Below are 22,212 nucleotides of genomic sequence, written 5' to 3'. Positions count from 1 at the left end.
ACTTAGATGTCCCCTAGGCCCCACACACTCAATATGTTCAAATCTGAATTCATCATAGTTCCTCATCCTGAATCTGCTCTTCCACCTCCTCCTCTTACTGACTGACATCATCTGTGTCATTTCCCACGCTGGAAGCCTGGGCGTCAACTATTATTCCATCCCCTCCCTTACTGCCCACATTCAGGCAATCACTTCCATAATATTTCTCAGATCTTCCCAGTTCTTTCCATCCATTTTCATGGTCTTTGTTTAGACCACATCACCACTCATCTGTTTAATCCTGAAATATCCTCTTGATGGTATCCTTGCTGCCAACCTTGACTTTCCCTTGTCCATTCTTTGTATTAATAGTTAAATCTTCTCATGTGACTCCTTTTTTAAAATTAATTTTTACTGAAGTATAGCTGCTTTACAAAGTTGTGTTACTTTTCTACTGTATAGCAAAGTCAATCAGCTCTATGTATTCATATATCCCCCCTTTTTTGGATTTCCTTCTCATTTAGGTCACTCCAGAGCACTGAGAAGCCAATGGCACCCCACTCCAGTACTCTTGCCTGGAAAATACCATGGACAGAGGAGCCTGGTGGGCTGCAGTCGGTGGGGTCGCTAAGAGTCGGACACGACTGAGCGACTTCACTTTCATTTTTCACTTTCATGCATTGGAGAAGGAAATGGCAACCCACTCCACTGTTCTTGCCTGGAGAATCCCAGGGACGGGGGAGCCAGGTGGGCTGCCGTCTATGGGGTCACACAGAGTCAGACACGACTGAAGCGACTTAGCAGCAGCAGCAGCAGAGCACTGAGTAGGGTTCCCTGAGCTGTATAGTAGGTTCTCATGAGTTATCTATTTTAGACATAGTATCGATAGTGTACATATGTCAATCTCAATCTCCCAATTCATCCCAGCCCCCCATGTCACTCCTTGATCAACATCAATCAATAGCTTCCAGTTGTTCCAGGATGAATATAAAACCCTGTGATGTGGACCTGGTTTCCGAGACTCTGGCCCCCATCTGTGTCCCCAGATCCACTCCCATCCATGCTGCCACACCAAGACACTTGTGGTCTCTTCTCTCAACCCTGGGCCTTGGAAAAAGATGCTCCCTCTGTCTAGAACAACCACTGACTAACTCCTCTTACCCTTAAGGAGTCATCACTGAAGGAGTCACCACCTAGGAACTCTCTCTCATCTTCAGAGGTCAGGTGTAGTCCCCTCACCCTTACCAAAATGACATTTTATCATCAGTTTCCCCTCTCCCTCCTTACTCTGAACTCCTCACTCAGAATCTCCTTGATTACCTGATCTTACTCATTTGTGTTTCCCCAGCACAGTCTCTGACACAGAGGGTTTGTGCCCTGTGCAGAGACTCTTCACTGTGTTCATTGCTTATCCTCAGTGTCTGGGACAGTGCCTGCACTAAGTAGGTGCCGTATGTGTACATCCATATAGGACAAATACATAAAGTAGTCACAATGTTGGTTCACTGAGTGAATGAGTGGTTTCCCCTTCTGTTTCAGTACCTCTAGGAATGTTTTCCTTAAATGTGTTGCAGCTGCCTTCATTTCCCTCCTTATATACAAAGTAATTTGTTCCTAGAAGTTAGCCTAGGCACATTGTGCTTCAGATCTTTGCCTCTTTGAAGCATTCTGGGTGAGGTTCAGGGTTCCAACCTTGGCACAATGTGCTCAGAGTACAAGGCATAGCAAAGGCTGGTCCCTGACAGAATATTTGAAGCTGCTGGGAGCAACTTCCTTACCTTACAGTTCAGGGAACTCAACAACGTTTCCAAGATAAATTACAATGGGTTCAGGGGGAGAGTTGAAGCTGCATTTTTCACGGCCCACATCCACACATAGTTATGCCTCCGATCTATAATCTCTGAAATAAATTTGCTTCACTCTATATCTTTATTCTGTGCTCAGCATACAGTGAGAGTTGCTGGAGAGAGTGCCCAAGCCAGGGTCACCAGTTTTCATGCTTAGGATGAAATAGACATTTTCCATTAAAGTCAAACCCTTCATTTCAGAAATCTGAATAGACTTCTACTTAAATAATAGCTTCCATCAATAATATTTAAGGCACTAAAAATACTATGCTATACAAGAATGTTCTTCAAATATAGCATTTTTAATTGTGATATTTTTTGTTCACACGAAGGATATGGTTCTCATTCAATGTTTCTGAATTGGTCAAACAAGTATAAAGAACACATTGGACTTGATATCACCTGAAGAAGTCAGAGTGGTTTCTGTCCTGGTGGTATAATAAGAGTTGCTTTAATTTGGTATTTACTATCACTGTGTTTGTTATGTCCCAGGCACTTGCATACTCTAATTTTTTACATGGTGTATTATTTAATTCTTGTGCTGTCTGCTAAGTCGCTTCTGTCGTGTCCAACTTTTTGCCACCCCATGGACTCTAGCCCATCAGGCTCCTCTGTCCATGCAGTTCTCCAGGCAAGAATACTGGGGTGGGTTGTGTTTCCTCCTCCAGGGGATCGTCCCAACACAAGGATCCATGGAACCCACGTCTCTTATGTCTCCTGCATTGGCAGGCACGTTCTTTACCACTAATGCTACCTGGGAATTTACTAGTTCAATTCTATGAAATGAGTATACTATTGTCCCCATTTTTCAGATGAGGAAATAGGCACAGAAGATGGTAAATGACCTTCCTAGAGATACACAGTTACCAAGAAGCAGAACTGGGTTTAAGCTTATATTTCTAAAATCCCATGTTCCTTACTATGGTGCTCTTCTATCCTTACATATAGCAGAGAGGTTCTAATATTTACTACTTAAGACCTATGTCACCTTCAGCTAGTTACCGTCCCTCTCAGAACCTTGCTCTCCTTTCCTGAAATTCCTTCCAGCCTTACTCTTCTATAAGCTTAAATGTGCCTATGGGGTTAACAGACAGTTTTAGGTAGCCTAGCATCCAACTTTACAAATGTGCGGTTACCATCTTGTCCTCATATTTCATTGGCAGATGGACTATTTAAAATCTAGCTATCTGTGACTTTTCAAGCCATCACTGATTTTTGCTTTCTTCATGTATGTTCCTAGGGCTTGACACTGGGAATGACAAGTCAGAAGCCTTGACACTCTGTTTGAAGGACTGATATGTTGGCGTGCCTAGTAGACTCCCAAGCATGGCCCGGGTATTGAAATGTGCTTGATAACCCCAAAGGGACACTTTTGGTGGGTTCCTGTGAGCCTCAGAAACTCCTCTTCCACTTCTGGTTGGGTCCTAAATGATTCTTTTGTTTAGAGATTGTTCCAGAAACATGAAAAGTAACTCAGTACAGTCTCTGAGGAGCCCATGGTAGGAGTTAACTTCCATTTCTAATCCATGCTTTTTCTAACAAGCTAGAAATTCAAATAGTGGTATTTTTGTATGAGGAGGAGAAAAGAAGAGTCTCCATATGATGATATTTTAAATTATGGCATCCATAGATTCCAGATTTATACTGCATCTCAAATTTCCATTAGAAAAAAAATATATCTGTATATTTCCTCATACAGAATTCAGTTTAAGAAAATGTATTTGCCCATAAACACACTTGTAAACACATACCCTAGTCTTTATGCACCAAGGAATCTAGGTGGAAAATCATTTCAGAAAGTATAATAATTCAAATAAAATCTATTTCAGTTACTTTATAATCTATTATTCCCACTTATTTCATTATCTTTAGAAACGTACATTAAATATAGTAGAAACAATCAGAATAATAATAACCATGTCTTATCTAAAAATATGTACATATGCATAAGTATTATTTCAAAGCATTTTACATCACTGATCTTTTTTCATCATTACAATGATCCTGCAATACGTGGAATAAAGATAATTCCCTGGGAGATTCTGAGAACCATGTGAAATGATATAGGTAAAAGTGCTTTGAAAATGAAAAGCTCTGGTTTACATTTACTGAAATATTCTTGTTGATACCACACTTTTAGCGTGTCCAAGATAATAAAAAGATACTGAGCCTAGAACACCTAACACCAGGCATTAAGTCAGACAATGAGCTAGTGTTAAAACTGAGGGAAAAAACAAACATTTGTTGACTATTTGTTACATACCTTGGACTTTGATATTATGTGGTCTAATCTCCACACCAACCTTTAAACCTAGATTATTACTCATCAGATAAAAGGGTAAATCTGAGATTTAGATAGAGTAAGTATAGATGGAAGAACAAAGACTCACCCAAGTCTTCCTGACTTGAAGATCATTTTCTGTTCACTGTCCAACCCTGACTCAGAAAAGGTGCTTTTTCTATACCAGCTTGGGTGCTAATGCTCTCAGGTTCATTCGCACAATAGGCACAGACCTACACCCCATCAATCCTCAGGAAGAACGATTAAGGGATGTGGCCAAATTGGGAAGAATGTGGGAATTTGACCACAATTGGCCAAATTCAGGAAGAAACAGTATGCTATTGTCATGACCAGAAAGATGAAATCTATAAATTCTAAATATTATTTGAAATATGAGAACATCAATAATAATGAACAATACATTAAATATCTATTGCTTCTATATGATCTAGGTAATACAAAGAACAATTTTAAGTACACATAGATTTAAATTAGTACAAATGTAAAGTTAGAAACTATACCTATATTTGTTTCGTGAGTTTCTCTTCTAAGAAAAAGATGAAGAATGAACCTCAGTGATAAAAACTTTCCACTTGAAAGTCTAATAACTACCTCAGCCATTAATAAATGTGAAAGACATGTTTCAGAATTTTTAATATGTATTGAATTAGGTGAACACTTATGGCTCTTCACCTTTCTAAATTCTCACTTCTACTTTTTTCATGGAATATGCATTTCCCCCTAGGAATGCTAAAAGGAATTTTTACACTGAATGACATAAAAATAGATCTGGCTGATAGATCAAAACCAAAATTAAAAGTCACAGTGAGCAAAAATCTTTTTTCAAGTACAATTCTATTTGAAATCTTTCCTGAAAGATAATATGCTTCCTTACTGCCACTGGAGCCTATATTTAAATCTCGGAGGTTGGTTGATTACAACATTTGATGATGTTGACCAAGGGGGTCTTATTTCCAAATGATGAATTTCAGACTGACCATTAGGGTTCCCTAGTGGTTCAGATGGTAAAGAATCTGCCTGCAATGCAGGAGACCTTGGTTCTATCCCTGAGTTGGGAAGATCCCCTAGAGAAGGGAATGGCAACCCACTCCAGTATTCTTGCTTGGAGAATTCCATGGACAGAGGAGCCTGGCAGACTACAGTTCACAGGGTCACAAATAGTCAGACATGACTGAAAGACTAACACACACATTAGTGCTTGTAGGACTTGTCTGCATAAGTAATGGCAAAGGAACACAAGCCCTGTGAGTAATAAATTGGACACCAGTCCATTGACTCTCTATCAAACATTCACCAACTTGCATAAAAGAGCTATCTGTACCAGGGGCAGGCAAGTCATCTGGAAGGATAAAGGGGAGACCTTTAATCATCTGAAAGTGTAGTATGGCTAGAATTTAGCCCCTGGCTTATGGTCAACTTTCTATCACCTTTAGCTCAGTCCTACCCCAGGGCTTACCCTTGCCACATAAGTATTCCTTATATAGACTCTCTTGGCTCCCTTTAAAGTAGCAACTAAGCACACAGTCATATGTCCCATTTGGTCTTGCTCTTAAGAATGAATAAAAGTCAATGGGAATGAGTTCTATCAGAGTAGAGATGCTGAGAAGTGAAAGTGAAAGTTGCTCAGTCGGGTTTGACTCTGTATCCTGAACTTTTACCCAAAATAGATGCTGGAGCAGAAGTAGAATAGACTGGGACTCAGATGAAGTGAACATGCTTCACAAAAGATGGTGTCCTGTTCTAGGACAACCTATAAAATTGTTATCCTTTTAGTTTGCCTTGGAGCAAGTGATACAAGGAGTTAAAGGGAAAGACACCATGTAAAGAAGGAATAAAGTTTTTCAGCCTCTTTATTGTGTTAGACAGAAAAGTTTTTCACTGAAGTAGTGGCTGTTTGTGGTGTGTGGGCGTGCTTGGTCATGTCCAGCTGTTGGCAACCCCATGGCACAAACCATGGGGTTTGCAACCTCACCAGGCGCCTCTATGCATGGGATTTCCCAGGCAAGAATACTGGAATGAGTTGCCCTTTCCTTCTCCAGGGGATCTTCCCGACTCAGGGATTGAACTCATCTCATGCTTTGCAGGTAGATTCTTTACTGCTGAGCTGCCTGGAGAGCCCACACATGAGACAAGATGCCTTTTAATTACAGAGCCTGGGATTGGCATTCCCAACTGCCACAAATCCCCTCTTATTTCCTCCAGAGCTACAAAATAATGAACGCTGTATACACTACGTACTTGACACATACACAGGTATGGAACTTTATGTAAGATGTTTGAGCAATAACACAGACTGAATTGACAGGATATAATTTTAGGGAGGGGCTTCCCTGGTGGCTCAGATGGTAAAGAATCCACCTGCAATGCGGGATACCTGGGTTGGATCCCTGGGTTGGGAAGATCCTCTGGAGGAGGGCATGGCAACCCACTCCAGTGTTCTTGCCTGGAGAATCCCCATGGACAGAGGAGCCTGGCAGGCTGTGTTCCATGGGGTTGCAAAGAGTCGGACATGACTGAGCGAGTAAGCACAGCACACAGCACAATCTTAGGGAGAAGAGATGGAGAAAGTGGTCTGCACAGTATCTACAAAGCGGGGATTTCACTAAAAGAGTCCAGAAGACAAAAGTGGATCGTCTCAAACACATATGGGGACATTCCTACTGGTTCAGAAGTCAGGAAGAAGACAAGCTCGTAGAAAACTAACCTCGCACACAGACATTTTCACATGATAATGGGTCTATAAAGGGGAAGAGACAACATACTAAAGGGCTGTGGAAGTCCGCAGATGGAGTGAAAAATAGTAAACTTATTAGCTGAACAAATGAAAGCTGTTTTATGGAGAGGAGAGTGACCAGTTGATTCCCATATCCATGAAGTTTCAAGCCAGAGAAGATAAACTTCCATTCAGCTAAGAAAAACTTGGATTGAAAATTAAGCAGTTTTCTCTAGAGAAATGTAACACTTGGGGCTGACATTACAGGCTAGTTTTAGTCATTCATACTGTGAACCTTCTGAAACTTATTCCTGTAAAACCTGGATAAAATGAATAATAATGAAAAGAATCCAAAACTGGGAGAAAAATGTAATGGGGGAGAAGATCCCTGTTGGCTTGAGTATTTCTGAGCTGACTGCATGTGGCCAGATTTCATATTTTGTAAACACATTTATCTATGTTACCTCATCTGGGTCATTGTGTAACAGGAAAGCAGAGAATATCCAAGTCAGCATGGATCCATTTACTAAGGATGGCTCTGCTGGAGAAACATGTAAAATCATTAGTAGACTTCTCAAGGCTACAAAGGTGTCCCTTTGTAAAGCCTGCAGAAATGAGCAGACACCACCCATTCTGAAGAGTTCTAGATCCCCCCTTTTGGGAACTGAAGCCCCTTCCAGCTTTATATTCCATGACTCTAATAGGATACACCTCTCTGTGAACATGTCTGCAAAATGTATGGTGCCACTTTGCTGGAAAATATGTTTTCTGTTCACCTTTAAATCCATCATATAAATGAGAAAGTTCTGTTATTGAAAATATGAAAAAAAGCAAAGTAGCACTTACTAGAAAAGAAGGGAGAAGCCAGGATAGTGGTACTCCGTAAAAATTAATAAACTCGGTATAATATTTAGTCAAAGAAAGGCATCACTTCTAAGACAGATGCCTGTAAATCTCACTGAAGCAGCATTGTTTTGCAATTTCCCCAGCCTCAGGAAATTGTATTAGGTACAGGAAGAAGTATCATTGAAGACAGTCGATTCCTGGCCTGAGCTTCTTGTTCAAAGCAGCTAGAACTGGCAATATGTACACTTTTTAAAATTTCCTGAGTGGAACCATTCTTTGCAGAAAGATAAGGGAAGGGAAGGAGTTTTAAGAATCTAGTTGCTTGGGGCCAGTTTACTGTGGATATTACCAATCTAAGGACAATAATGGATGACCAGATTTTCTTCTTCCCTAAAATCCATTTCACCAGATATTTTTGCTAGTTTTCTTCATTTGAGTTCAAAAGTGAGTCCATTTTAGACACAGATAGAATTAATTCACAGCAGTAGACAGCTTTTGACAAAATACTACTATTCCTCATTCAAGAAGAGTATTTGGTATGAATTTTTCCTCAAAACTTCTTCCAGCAGATAGATTCTTGTTTCTGAGGATTTTTTGTTTGTTTGTTTGTTTTACAGTGCCTCTGGTGATGAGCAAGCTGATTTAGAAAAGACTTGCTTCTTTTTCTTTTTAAAGAGACAGAATAAATGTATAGGGGCAATTTTTAATCAACATTTACTGTGCTCTGCTTTAAACTTGGTTGTTACATGTGACTGATATTATTCCCATATGCAAATATGATCCATCTCATTTTTAAAAAAGATGTTGATATTATGAAAAACAATTTGCTTTAAAAACCCAACATTTTACTGTTCAGTAATAACTAATTAAATGAGTACCCACCAAAAGATTTTTTATTTATGACAGGATCAGGCACTTATTTTCTGAGATTTGTTGGCTCTTATAAAACAGATAAACCCGGTTAAATCAAAGAGGTGCTAGGTAGGACTTGGGTTTGGACCTTCAAGATATCCGAAGACCCCAACTTCCTTTCAGCTGACAGAGAAAATCTTAGCACTCTAAAAACAGAACCTGGTAGAACACAGTTACATAAAATGCCTTTTCAATTTTTTTCAGTCTATTTATTACCCTTTACTATTATAGGAAAATTGTGTTATCACCTGATTACTGAGAAAGCACACAAAAATCTCGCCTTTCAAATCCGACTCGGTCCTTGACTAGGATGAACAAAGCCAGACCATCTGCTCTGAATATCATTACCACTTTGGCCATTTGGGCAAAGGATCTATCTTCTTTGCTTCAAAAAGAGGTTTAAGATCAGAAATTGAAATTAAATAAGTAGATAGGAAGAGACATTTGGACAAATAACACTTTCCAACAAAAGCCCTATTTGTTAGGTTATCATCATCATCATCATTTTAATTTTCATTCTAGCCACAGAGTTAACCTTTGGGGTCTCTATTTTACAAGACATTTTAGTAAAAAAAAAAAAAACTTAATTCTGGAGTTTCTGCCATAAATGCTTAGGAAGAAAACCAGCATGTGGGTGAATGTGAGTCATCAGTCACCCCCACCCTGCTTCCTGGTGGTTCTCCATTGGAAAACCAGAAACTCGGATTGAGTGTATACATCTATTTCACCAGAATAATACTATACCCCAGGCCATGTTAATTTCCTGAACTAAACAGTCCCTAATCTGCTGAAAGGCAGCTGGCTAACTGCTGGTGTCTGGCAAGTACCCCATCTGTCCCCCTGCCTGAGGGCTCTCTCTCCTGTCTTCACTTTCCCTTTCTCTCAAGCAGGCGTCTCTCTTTGTTTTCAGGGCTGTAGTCTACCTGAACTTTGCTTTCCATGCCTGAAAACTTGGGCTCTTTTCCTCTACCCTGCGGACCTCCGGCTTTGTCTAAGTGACAAGACACAGTTGTGTTGACGGTAGTTACGGCGCTGGTGATGGTGGAGATCATGACGGTGATGGTGGAGATGGGGGTGCTGATGGTGTAAGGAGCGCAGGCTGAGCGGGCGCCCGGAGGAAGATGGACCACGGAGGCGGTGAGAGTGGGGTGCGAGAGGGATGGTGTGCGGAGGGATTGCAGGTGGGAGCTGTCCACGCACAGAAGTGCTGAAACGCCGCAGCCATGGCATCGCAGCAGCGGGGAAAGGCGGGGAAGCGCTGCAAATACAGAAGGAAGAAAAAAGGCAACAAATACCTTCACACGGCCGCCCAGCCTTGCTTTGGTAATGTGTTTCTGCAGGTGTCCTCGGTGCTGAGCTGAGTGGGTGAGATCCCCTATTCTGGCAGATTCGGGCTCAGATTTCTCTAGAAAGCTGTGAATGAGAGCCCCGGCTCCAAGGGGCTGTGATTTTTGGTAGGAGGCGTGTGCGCCCGAGACTCTGTCCTTCTATACGGAGCTTGGCTTTCCCCTGGGTCCTAAATGCCTCCGCACCGTTGCTCTCCCCCGAGGTTTCGTCAAGACAATACGGAGAATTATTGCAATTTTACAACATGTGGGACAAAAAGTACTTACCATTAATCACCCCACCCACTTCCATACACAAAACCTTAAAAACAGAACCTTTTAAACAAATTAATGCAAACGCTGAAAGAGACTCTGTGTGTGTATATAAATGTAACATGAAAAAGTACCACAAACCTATCGGGAAAAGGATGGATTATTTCATTAACAAATTGTGGTAAGAAATGAACGATTTGGAAAAGATTCAAATTAAAGTCCCATCGTACCAAATTAATTCCACCTAGGTTAAAGAGCTGAGTAAGAAAGTAAAATTTTTTTTAAAAGCTGGAAGGACATAAGAAATATATTTACTGATTTCAGGATAAAGAAAGCATTCTAAGCACCAGAGGAACAGAAGGAATCATAAAGAAAAAAGGGCAATAAGTTTGAGCGCATAAGAATACTTTTGAATGTAAAAACATCATAAAGTAAATATAAATGACCATTTGGAAAAAATTGCAACAAATGTATGTTTCATCCATAAAATAACTCACATATCAAAAGAAATACACTATCAGTCTAAGATTAAAAAGGAGGACAAACATATGACAAGGAATTCACTAAAGAAAGGTAAATGCATTATAAACCTATTTTTTTTTCCATCAACCTCTCTTATAAACACAGATATGTAATTTAAAATAGTGTAATTTTGACTGAGGGTTTAAGTCTACTCAATATCTCATATTGTTGAGATAATGATGAGGAAGTGCCACCTTTCTATAAATCTATTTCCAAACATACCCTGTGTCATAAAATATATATACATTTAGACCCAATGATTCTACTTTATGCACCTTATCCTGGGGATATAATCAGATATGCAGATAAGGATTTAGTTTATGATCACAGAAACTGTCAAAAATAATGAAAGCATCACATTTTTGTATATAGCCTATTATGTTTGAAGCTATTAAAAAGGTATTTTTGAACACTACTATAGACAAAGAAACATGCTTGCAAAATGGTAAGTTAAAAAGAAGCAATACCAAATACAGTAACCCCATTAAACAGTTTTCATATTTACTAAAAAAAAGAAACATTAAATATTTTAATGCAATATTTTTAATCATATATTTCACAGAGATTTAAAATAGTCAGAATTCTTCCAACTCTGGGCATAGCATTCATTTACTTCTCTGTTTAATATCTCTCTTTCCAATAGAATATAAGCACCATGTGGTAGAAAATTTGTCTGTCTTGTTCACCACTGCTTCCCAACCACCTAGAAGCATGCTGGAATGTCACAGAAGTTCAATAAATACTTGAGGAATAGAAAAATGAATGAATGACATAACCCCTACATACAGATATGCTTTTAAAGTTTATAGAGCTATGAATTTTGTATAGAAATTTATCCAGAAAGGTATAGTTCAGCAAAATGATCTGAGGTTGTTGCTGAGTTTTGATCACATGTTAGTTCAATCAAAGGGACATCTTCAAAGGTATAGTTAATCATGGACATGACATGCAAACTAGCACCAAATGGAAACTTTTTAGGAGGAAAAAGTTTTCTCTAATTAATTTGCAAATACTGTTCACTTCTTCTTGATCGTGATCTCTTTAAAAGCTTTTTGGACTTTCTTTTCTTCTGCAATGCTAATGTTAACTATCCTGCTTCTCTTCCTTCTTTCATCTGTTTTATAACCACTAATGTAAATATAAGCCAAGACCTAAGTATTTAGTTAGCCTATGACATAAGACTTTTTCAAAGTTTCAGATGATTTTGTCTACCTTTGCTCAGATGGTGTTCTCTTTCAGGTTTTTTATTTTTTTCTCACTATCAATTGTGACCTTTGAATGATATTGGTGATAACCTCACCAAGTTTTATTTGTATTTGTAGAAACAAAATCATATGTGTGAGTTTGGGTGTACTCCCCTTCCTGAGAAATCTTTAGAAGAAAATTCTCCCCACTTATAAGAGGCTGAATCATAAAGCCATAGTACACCTGCCTGATTGAGTAATAGGGCCCACAGAGATGGGGCGAAGTAACCACAAAACCTTATAGTCTTTTATTCTGAAAGTTTTAAAAACAGTTTTAAATTTTCCTTGCACTGATCAGAGTGGGAAAAATGTGTTTTTTTTTTTAAACTGTTTATAATTGTTGCTGTTTAGTCACTAAGTCATGTCTGACTCTTTTGTGATCCCATGGACTATAGCCCAGCAGGCTCCTCTGTCCATGGGATTTCCCAGGCAAAAATACTGGAGTGGGTTGCCATTTCCTTCTCCAGAGGATCTTTCCTACCCAGAGGTTGAACCTGCATGTCCTGCATGGCAGGTGGTCTCCTGCATTACAATCAGATTCTTTACCAATGAGCTACCAGGGAAGCCCTTATTTATTATTAGAATAGACAAATTCACTATATTACAAGATTAACTTCTTCCCAAAGTACCAGTGAAAGGGTACCATTTTACTTTATACTTAAGGGTATTATCCTTGTGTTTATGATACGCTTATGATAATACCATTTTACACTTAAAATTTCTTTATAAGAACAACTGCCCTTTCCTGAGTAGATATGTCTTCATTGTGTTGGATCTTTTTGTTTCCAGGATCCAAATTATCTTTGCTCAGAGCTTTCGCTTGATGACTGCTAATCAGAGGCATCTGTGATAGGTTTGTTTTCTTTAGTCGCACTGATTGAAATTGTCCTGATACACTGCACGTTCTGCTCACCCTCTTTCAGCTCCTCAGATTTCTCAGCTGCCTAAATATTTGTTTGCAGGATCCCTCCCTGCCCTCCTGGGTTCAAGTCTAGTTTGCTCATCTGCTCATAAGCATCTTTCATGGTCCTTGACCTCATACCTGACATTGCCAAATCAGTTACTAATTTATGCACTGCCTTAAAGTGAAGTGAAAGTTGCTCAGTCATGTCTGACTTCTTGTGACCCCATGAACTGTAGACTGCCAGGCTTCTCTGTCCATGGAATTCTCCAGGCCAGAATACTGGAGTGGGTAGCTGTTTCCTTCTCTAGGGTCTCTTCCCAACCCAGGGATTGAACCCAGGTAGCCCACATTGCAGGCGGATTCTTTACCATCTGAGCCACCAGCACTGTCTTAAAGGACCCTGTTAATGTTGGATTTGCTGTGGTCTAGGTTTGGTTAAGGGGAAGAGGCTTCCTATTGGTTGGCTAGTGACAGTCGAAAGCTGTATCCATGTGGAAGTGCACTGAAGTCTGAGAGTCCAGGCAGGTGGGATAATACTCAGAGAAACATCAGTATGTATAAGAGTGATGTTAAGATGATATTACAATGGTAAAATAGCACATTTCTAGACAATTAGATGCTTAAGGACTGGGCAATGTATAAGGATTAAGATCAAATTGCAAAAGTAAAAATATTTTCCTTAGCCATGAGAATAATCCATTCTCTTTATGTGCTCTCCTTATGTATGCTTTGTGCTGTACATCTTAATATATTATCATAAGAGATTGTCACTGTTATTTTTACTCTCTAATATGCAGGCCAGTTTTGAAGTTTCTGAGTTTGTTTTAGTCAGGATAGGCTAGGTAATGCAAATTAACTCTGCACTGCCAATGGCTTCCATGAGAGTGTCTTCTTTGTTGACATGGGTTTGGGGGTCGGGGAGAAGCAGAGCTCTGTTCTGTGTAGTCACCTAAGGGCCAGGTGAGGAATTGGCACAACTGGGAAGAACAGAAAACACACTTCTTTTCTGCTCACAGCCCACTGGCCAGAACAAGTCACGTGGCCTCACCTGTGTCAAAGGGAGCTGGATAATGTGTGTGAGCACAGTGGTATTTGGTGAGCAGTCGATGTTTATGCAAGAGTCTACCCTTGTGGTTCCCCAAAGTATCTCAGTTCCCTTCTTAACACACACAGAATGTACTCAGCCCATCTCCAAAGATTCATGTATTCACTACACCCAGGTCCAAGTTCAGATCTCCAGGTTTTATGGAGTTGTCTGATCCAGAAGTGATCCTCTTGTCTTAAAGATGAATAAAAATGCAAATTATTTGCAACCACTTCTGCCAACATACCCAGCATATAACAGTAGGAGAGGAACAGGGTAACTACACAAATACTACCAGTTAGAAAGGGAAGGATGGGAGGATCCTGGCAGTCACTGAGCCCAGTAATTCTGAAATCACACTAAGCAGATGTGGCCAAGACCTCCTCCACTGGGAGTTAGAGGGCTTTTTGATTAGAGCCTTACTCTGATCTCTGGGGAAAGCTCCTTATTCCTTTGTTCTCTGTGACCCCTGGCACCATCTCTGAAAGGTCTCTGTGTTTTCCATTATACATCTCAGCCACAGCCAAAATGGGAATTATAGAATATGCCCTTAGTTGAAATTGAGTTTCCAACTTTAGTTTCAATTTCTATTTTACTTGGGTCATAGCAAACATCCAGTTCTTTAAGGAACAGTATGCACTCAAGAAACCACACAACCACATAGTTAAACATTTATAAAGTCCGGCATTAGTTTCCTCAAAAGTCTAAATGAGTAAGCAAGCTAAAAAGGTGGTAACACGGTATACAAACTGTATCTCTGAATTGATCAGTCCTTCTCTGCCTTGACCACCACCAGATGTGTTCTTGTTGTTGTCGTCATTTTGAGGATTCTTGGAGAGAGTCAGGGAACCAAGGTCACAGGTTGCAGCATTACTGCTGTGGCTGACTGGGTATATCTCCCATCTAGGACCTGGACGGTATCAATATACCTCATATTCCACTAATTCAAGGTGACAGCATTCAGAGTTGCATCATTAAGCTGGAGTGTTTGTAGATCTGTCCTGGGCAAGGTGAACACATGCCCATCGGAGGACCCCACTTCCTCTCGAGTGACGTGGAGAAACTTCAGTTCAGTTCAGTTCAGTCACTGCCGTGTCTGACTCTTTGTGACCCCATGGACTGCAGCATGCCAGGCTTCCCTGTCCTTTACCAACTCCCAAAGCTTACCCAGACTCAGGTCCACTGATTCAGTGATGCCATCCAACTATCTCATCCTCTGTCATCCCCTTCTTCTCCCACCTTCAATCTTTCCCAGCATTGGGGTCTTTTCCAATAAGTCAGCTCTTTGCATCAGGTGACCAAAGTATTGGAGTTTCAGCTTCAACATCAGTCCCTCCAGTGAATATTCAGGACTGATTTCCTTTAGGATGGACTGGTTGGATCTTCTTGCTGTCCAAGGGTCTCTCAAGAGTCTTCTCCAACACCACAGTTCAAAAGCATCAATTCTTCGGTGCTTAGCTTTCTTTATAGTCCAACTCTCACATCCATACATGACTACTGGAAAAACCACAGTTTTGACTAGATGGACTTTGTTGGCAAAGTAATGTCTCTGCTTTTTAATATGCTGTCTAGGTTGGCCATAACTTTCCTTCCAAGGAGCAAGCATCTTTTAATTTCATGGCTGCAGTCACCATCTGCAGTGATTTTGGAGCCCCCCCAAAATAAAGTCTCTCACTGTTTCCTCCCAATTTGCCCTGAAGTGATGGAACCAGATGCCATGATCTTTGTTTTCTGTATGTTGAGTTTTAAGCCAACTTTTTCACTCTCCTCTTTTACTTTCATCAAGAGGCTCTTTAGTTCTTCTTCACTTTCTGCCATAAGGGTGGTGTCATCTGCATATATAAGGTTATCGATATTTCTCCTGGCAATCTTGATTCCAGCTTGTGCTTCTTCCAGCCCAGCATTTCTCATGATGTATTCTGCATATAAGTTAAATAAGCAGGGTGACAATATACAGCCTTGACGTACTCCTTTCTTGATTTGGAACCCTGTTGTTCCATGTCCAGTTCTAACTGTTGCTTCTTGACCTGCATACAGATTTTTCAGTAGGCAGGTCAAGTGGTCTGGTATTCCTATCTCTTTAAGAATTTTTCTCAGTTTGTTGTGATCTACAGAGTCAAAGGCTTTGGCATAGCCAATAAAGTAGAAGTAGACATTTTTCTGGAACTCTCATATTTTTTGATGATCCAACGGATGTTGGCAATTTGATCTCTAGAAAAGCTTAAAGTCCAATTAAGTTCACATTTCAAATATAAGACAGGTATAAGCAAGTGGCTACAAACAAGATGAAGCACTCATTACAATAATTGAAAGATATAAACTTCAACTTCTTTTGAAAGTACAATTTTTTATCCCACTACTTTTGCAAGTGAATGGAGAGGGGCACAGTTTTTGCAGTTCTCTAAGGCTCATGGATTTTTTACTCCAGATCATAGTTTGTTTTCTTTTTTTTAAGTATCATTCTTTGAATACTTTAGAGGTACATTGTCTGGCTCAATCAGTTTCATATTCTAGCATGCACAGAATTGATGTTATTGAACTGTGGTGCTCAAGAAGACTCTGAAGAGTCCCTTGGACTGCAAAGAAATCAAATCAGTCAATCCTAAAGGAAATCAACCCTGAATATTCATTGGAAGGACTGATGCTGAAGCTGAAGCTTCAACACTTTGGCCACCTGATGTGAATAGCCAATTCATTGGAAAAGACCCTGATGCTGGGAAAGATTGAGGGTGGGAGGAGAAGGGGGTGACAGAGAATGAGATGATTGGATGACAACACTGACTCAATGGACATGAGTTAGAGCAAACTCCAGGAGATAGTGAAGAACATGCTGCAGTCCATGGGGTCGCAGAGAGTCGGATATGACTGAAGGACTGAACAACAACAAGATAGTTAAGAGATAAAGAAAAGAAAGACTGATTTTGTGTTGTTCTTGTAAAAAACAATATAAAAGGTAAAATATATATATATATATGTATTGAGGAGGTAAAAGAACAAATAAATACACCAGATCTGCTCTATGTCTCCAAAGAACTTTTAGAATATGAAACTGATTAAGCCAGATAGACAATGTACCTTTAAAGTATTTAGAGAAGAAATTTAGTGGAAAAAAAAAAAAAAAAACTATGATCTGGAATAAAAAGAAATCCATGAGATTTATAGAACTGAAATAACTGTCTGCCCCCCATGAAAGGCTGCTGTTGTTCAGTTGCTGAGTCGTGTTCAACTCTCTCTGACCCAGTGGACTGCAGCATGCCAGGCTTCCTTGTCTTTTACCATCTCCCAGAGCTTGCTCAAACTCATGTCCATTTTTTCAGTGGTGCACTCCAACAGTCTCATCCTCTGTCATTCCCTTTCCCTCCTGTATTCAGTCTATCCAAGCATCAGGGTCTTTTCCAGTGAGTCAGCTTTTCTCATCAGGTGACCAAAGTATTGGAGCTTCAGCTTCAGCAGCCATCCTTCCCATGAACATTCAAGGTTATTTCCTTTAGGATTGACTGGTTTGATCTCCTTGCAGTCCAAGGGACTCTCAAAAGTCTTCTCCAGCACCACAGTTTGAAAGCATCAATTCTTCCATGCTCAGCCTTCTTTATGGTTCAACTCTCACATCCATACATGACTACTGGAAAAACCATAGCTTTGACTATATGGGCCTTTGTTGGCAAAGTGATGCCTCGGCTTTTTAATACGCTAATACACTGTCTAGGTTTGTCATAGCTTTACTGTCTTGTAAAATGCAACAAATAAGAACCAAGACACACTACCACTAATGCTTTGTCTTTTACTCACTTTCCCCTAGAAATTTTATTTGAATTATTTGAGCATAGAATCTTACTCCTAAGTTATTGGAGGTGGCAGTTTTGCTAAATGTTTCATATTCTAATATGCATGGATTATCTTTCTTACTTTTGATATCAGCCTCCTAATCGCATATTGCCAACTATTACACAATTTATCTTTTAATATAGACTTTACTTCCAGGAGATGATAGAAATTACTCCAAAACCTCTATTTTTTGAACTGTTATATTTCAAAAAAAGGAGCTATGTTACCACCAATGAAGGTCCAGAGAATTTCATCCCTAATGTCCTTAACAAATACTTTTTAAAGTATTTTTGCTTTAAAATAATGTGATATTTGTTAATGCAGATAGTTAATGATCTTGCTATGTCCATTTAGTTTTGTTTCTATTTCAATATAAAACAACATTTTAATATGAAACATGATAAAATAACTCTTCAACATCTAATGTCAACAGTATGATTTTTAAAATTGGATTCTGCAGAAATTGTACATCATTTTGAATTCCAAAAGAAAAATTCTAATACAGGGATAGACTTCAGTAAGTGTGTATTTAATTAGGTTTGTTATTTATTTAGCATATTTAAACTATCCATTTAATTTAAAAATTAATCCTTATGCCCCTATGCTTTGAATACTGTGATTAATAATGTGTATGGAAAATATTTAAGTAAGCTGACTTCTTATCCTATTTAAAATAAGATATTTAAAATTCACTTTTGTCTTCTGCTCATATAATTTTATGCCTTCATGACAAATACTATCATGCTCAATGAGGCCTCATTTCTTCTAATAAAAACTAACCAACTTCAAAGTTACTAGTATTATTTCTGAACTATACAATAATCTTACCACAAATTTTACTGAGACTGTGAACCTGGGTTAAATGTCTACTGGATTCTAAACTCATTATGTTTTGCATATATAGTCATAATATTCATAAATAAATAAATAACCAACCAAACATCCAACTTATCTTATTGAACTGATATTTCAAATTTATATCCTTGTGCTATACTTAAAGTTTATATCCTTCCAGTTCCCCAAGGCTTTAAAGGATATCTTAATAGTAGATCAGAGGAGAATGATGGTTTGGGGAATTAGTGCTACAAATCGACTTTAAATGGATTCCAGCCACTGTGAGTTCCCATTTCTGCACAATCGGAATACATGTGGAATTATTTCTGCAGATCTTTTTAGCAACCACAAGGGTTTGGCTTCTAAATCTGCAATTTGCAAGTCATTCCTTGGGAAGACCTTAAGAAAGAAGAGAACTAGTCCTTGAGAACAGGAAAGGTAGAGAAAAGGTAGAGAGGAGGAGAGGTTTTGTATGAAAGCTGAGGAGAATTGCATGACGTAAAGCACCTCTGGGCCGAGAGTGGCCTTTCTCCCCTACCCCGCGGAAGCCGGAGGTGGGATGCTAAAGAGAAGCTGACTTTGAACAAGTAATGTGGGCAGAGCTGCGCTGTAAGAATGAAGGAGACTGAAGTGAGGGAACACAATTCAGGTTTTTTAAGCCCCAATTTTTTTTTTCATCCCAAATGTAACCTCTATGACCATTCTAAATGTAATACGGTCAATGTATGGCAAAACCAATACAGAATTGTAAAGTAAAATAAAAATAAATAAATAAATAAATAAATAAATGTAATAGGGGACTTCCCTGGTGGTCCAGTGACTAAGAATCTGCCTTGCAATGCAGGACGCCAGTTCGATCCCTGGTCCGGGAAAGTCCCACATGCCGCTGGGCAGCTAAGCCCACGTACCACCACTGCTGAGCATGCACTCTAGAGTCTGAGAGCTGCAGCCACTGAAGCCTGCTTGCTTAGAGCCCATGCTTCACAAGAGAAGCCATCACATTGAGAAGCCTTCGCACCACAAGAGAGTAGTCCCTGCTTGCAGCAACTAGAGAAAGCCCGAACCCAACCAAGACCCAACACAGCCTAAAAGTAAAATAAATAATAAAATTTAAATATAAAATAAAAGTAGTAAGGTCGCCAGTCTCCTATGTTGCTTAAATATCTCTCCCCAAGCCTTGTCAACAGGAAGTCCCCACTTCTCCTGCATTCTCTAACAACCGCCCACTCCCCTGGCCCCGCCCCCACCCCCCACCCCCAAGCTAAGGTGCACTTTCATTGGTCTACCCCACCAAAGCCAGTGTTTCTCAGAACCAGCTCCTACACAAGTGATGCGAGTCCTGTCGGGGAGGATGCCTGACCCATCACAGGGGCCTCTGTCCCAAGCAGCGCTATCAGTGCCCCAGTGCCCAGCACCAGCCAGGCCCAGAGGCCCAGGGATTTGGGGATTAGGCAGAAAACATGCACCCTTGTGGTCCAGGGGAAAGACGCACACAGTGATTCCAAGACAATTTCCTTTTCTGAAGGAGAGCCTCTAAGTCAGGGGTCCCCAGCCTCCAGGATCTAATGCCTGATGGTCTGACTTGGTATTAGTTGCTCAGTCGTATCCAACTCTTTGCTGATGTAATAATAATAGAAAGAACGGGCACAGTAAATGTATCTGAACCTTCCCCAAACCACCCCCACCCAACTCCCACCGCAAAGAAGCAACATATGTAAAGCGGGTAGCAGGCTGTAACAATAACGGGAACTGAAAGCAGGAATCAGTACAAGGAGAGGCTTCCCCAACCTGCGGATCACCCCCCTTCTACATCTGCCCTCAGCTGGTGCTTAGAACACGCTTGCCTGCGTGCTAAGTCGTTTCTGTCATGTTTCCGACTCTGCAGCCCCATGGATTGTAGCTCGCCAGGCTCCTCTGTCATGGGATTCTCCTGGAAAAAATACTGGAGTGTGTTGCCATTTCCTTCTCCAAGAGATCTTCCCGACCCTGGGATGGAATCGGAGTCTCTTACATCTTCTGCATTGGCAGGTAGGTTCTTCACCATTAGCGCCACCTGGGAAGCCCCTTAGAACACACCTGGTACATAGTAAATGCTCTATCAATGGGGAGAAGGAGGGAACGAGATAACAAGAGAAAGAGAAAAAGAAAGGCAGAGAGACAGAGACTCAAGAGCCGACAAGATCAGACTCCAATCAGATTGGAAAGACTGACAGAAAGTAAAATGTCTGGGTAAAGAGGACTGTAGTCTGTTAACGTGGAATTTAAAAAGGATCGGCTCAGATGGTAAAGAATCTGCTTGCAATGTTGGAAACCCGAGTTTGATCCTGGTAGGGAACATCCCCTGGAGAAGGAAATGGCAACCCACTCCAGTATTCTTGCCTGGAGGATCCGATGGACAGAGGAGCCTGGAGGGCTACTGTCCATGGGGGTCGCAAAAGAGTGGGACATGACTGAGTGACCAACACTTTCACTTTTTCAAGGCACGGGATTCAGTATGGCTCCAGGTCACTCAAGCATCAGAGAGGTGGCAAAGGTAAGGAGCAAGACACCAGGGGAAGGAGAGAATGTGATGGGGACAGAAAAAACATGAGAAGTTAGTGGGAACCACTCTGCCTCTGCTCTGTGTGGGTCATTGCACTGAAGCCAGCATCCCTTTCCTTAATGGCACCATTGCCTACATAAATTGCCCTCCCCAATTCTTCCAGCTCAACCATTGTGTCTCTTTACTATGCTTTTATATATAACTAAAAACCTGGATTTTTAACAAAGCAGGCCCCTTCAGAGATAGCTATTATCTTGTGTGGTTTTAGTCATTCCTTTCTTTTCTCCCAATAATATCACATATACTATGTTAAGTGCCAGGAATACAAAACTGATTAAGACATAATCCTTTGTCCTTGAGCTGCACAGAGTCAAATGAGGGAGCTAAATGTGAGAGTAAACAATTATAATGCATCCGATTAAGAGTTGGATACAAATGTGAAAAAATGCTGCAGAGCACGGAGGTTGTTTAGAAACAAAGTCTAGTTTAATTAAAATCTAAAACCAACGAGAATATTGCCAGGAAGACAACTTTTCTGGTGCATAAATGCAAGAGCTTTTCAAGCAATCTTTCTAACTCATATGGATCTCCTGCTGGGACTATTTAGGTTACCCCACAGAAGAGCTGGACCATAAAGAAGGCTAAGTGTTGAAGGATTTATGCTTTTGAGCTGTGGTGCTGGAGAAGACTCTTGAGAGTCCCTTGGACAGCAAGGAGCAAACCAGTCAATCTTAAAGGAAGTCAATCCTGAATACGCACTGGAAGAACTAATGCTGAAGCTGAAGCTCCAATACTTTGGCCACCTAATGTGAAGAACCATCTCACTGGAAAAGACCCTGATGCTGGGAAAGATTTAGAACAGGAGGAGAAGGGGGTGGCTTTTGCTAACCATGTTAATAGCAACTTAAGGAGCACAGCTCCCTCTTTCACCAGCCCCAGTGATCTTTTTGAAATGGAGTCATCTTGACATAAGGAAATCTTGCATGACTAAGAGAAAATAATTTCTGAGCATGCCATAAGATTTTACTTTGGATCAATGGCATTTTAAAGGCAAGCACCT

The 22,212-nt window shown here is 40.3% G+C and overlaps 1 protein-coding gene across 1 annotated transcript in view; it reads right to left on the bottom strand.

The window, feature by feature from the left end:
- Positions 1–10,092, bottom strand: part of CLVS1 (clavesin 1) — a 166,175-nt gene extending 156,083 nt beyond the window's left edge. Inside the window, exon 1 of the mRNA XM_040261281.1 lies at positions 9,895–10,092. The gene's annotated coding sequence lies outside the window, so the exon portion shown is untranslated. The remainder of the gene's footprint in view (positions 1–9,894) is intronic.
- Between the last annotated feature and the right edge of the window lie 12,120 nt (positions 10,093–22,212).

Source organism: Oryx dammah, unplaced genomic scaffold, assembly GCF_014754425.2.
Source record: "Oryx dammah isolate SB20612 unplaced genomic scaffold, SCBI_Odam_1.1 HiC_scaffold_19, whole genome shotgun sequence".
In the NCBI taxonomy this organism is placed as follows: domain Eukaryota; kingdom Metazoa; phylum Chordata; class Mammalia; order Artiodactyla; family Bovidae; genus Oryx; species Oryx dammah.
The sequence above is the reverse complement of the archived record's forward strand: the minus strand, read 5'-3'. Positions and strand labels throughout refer to the sequence as shown.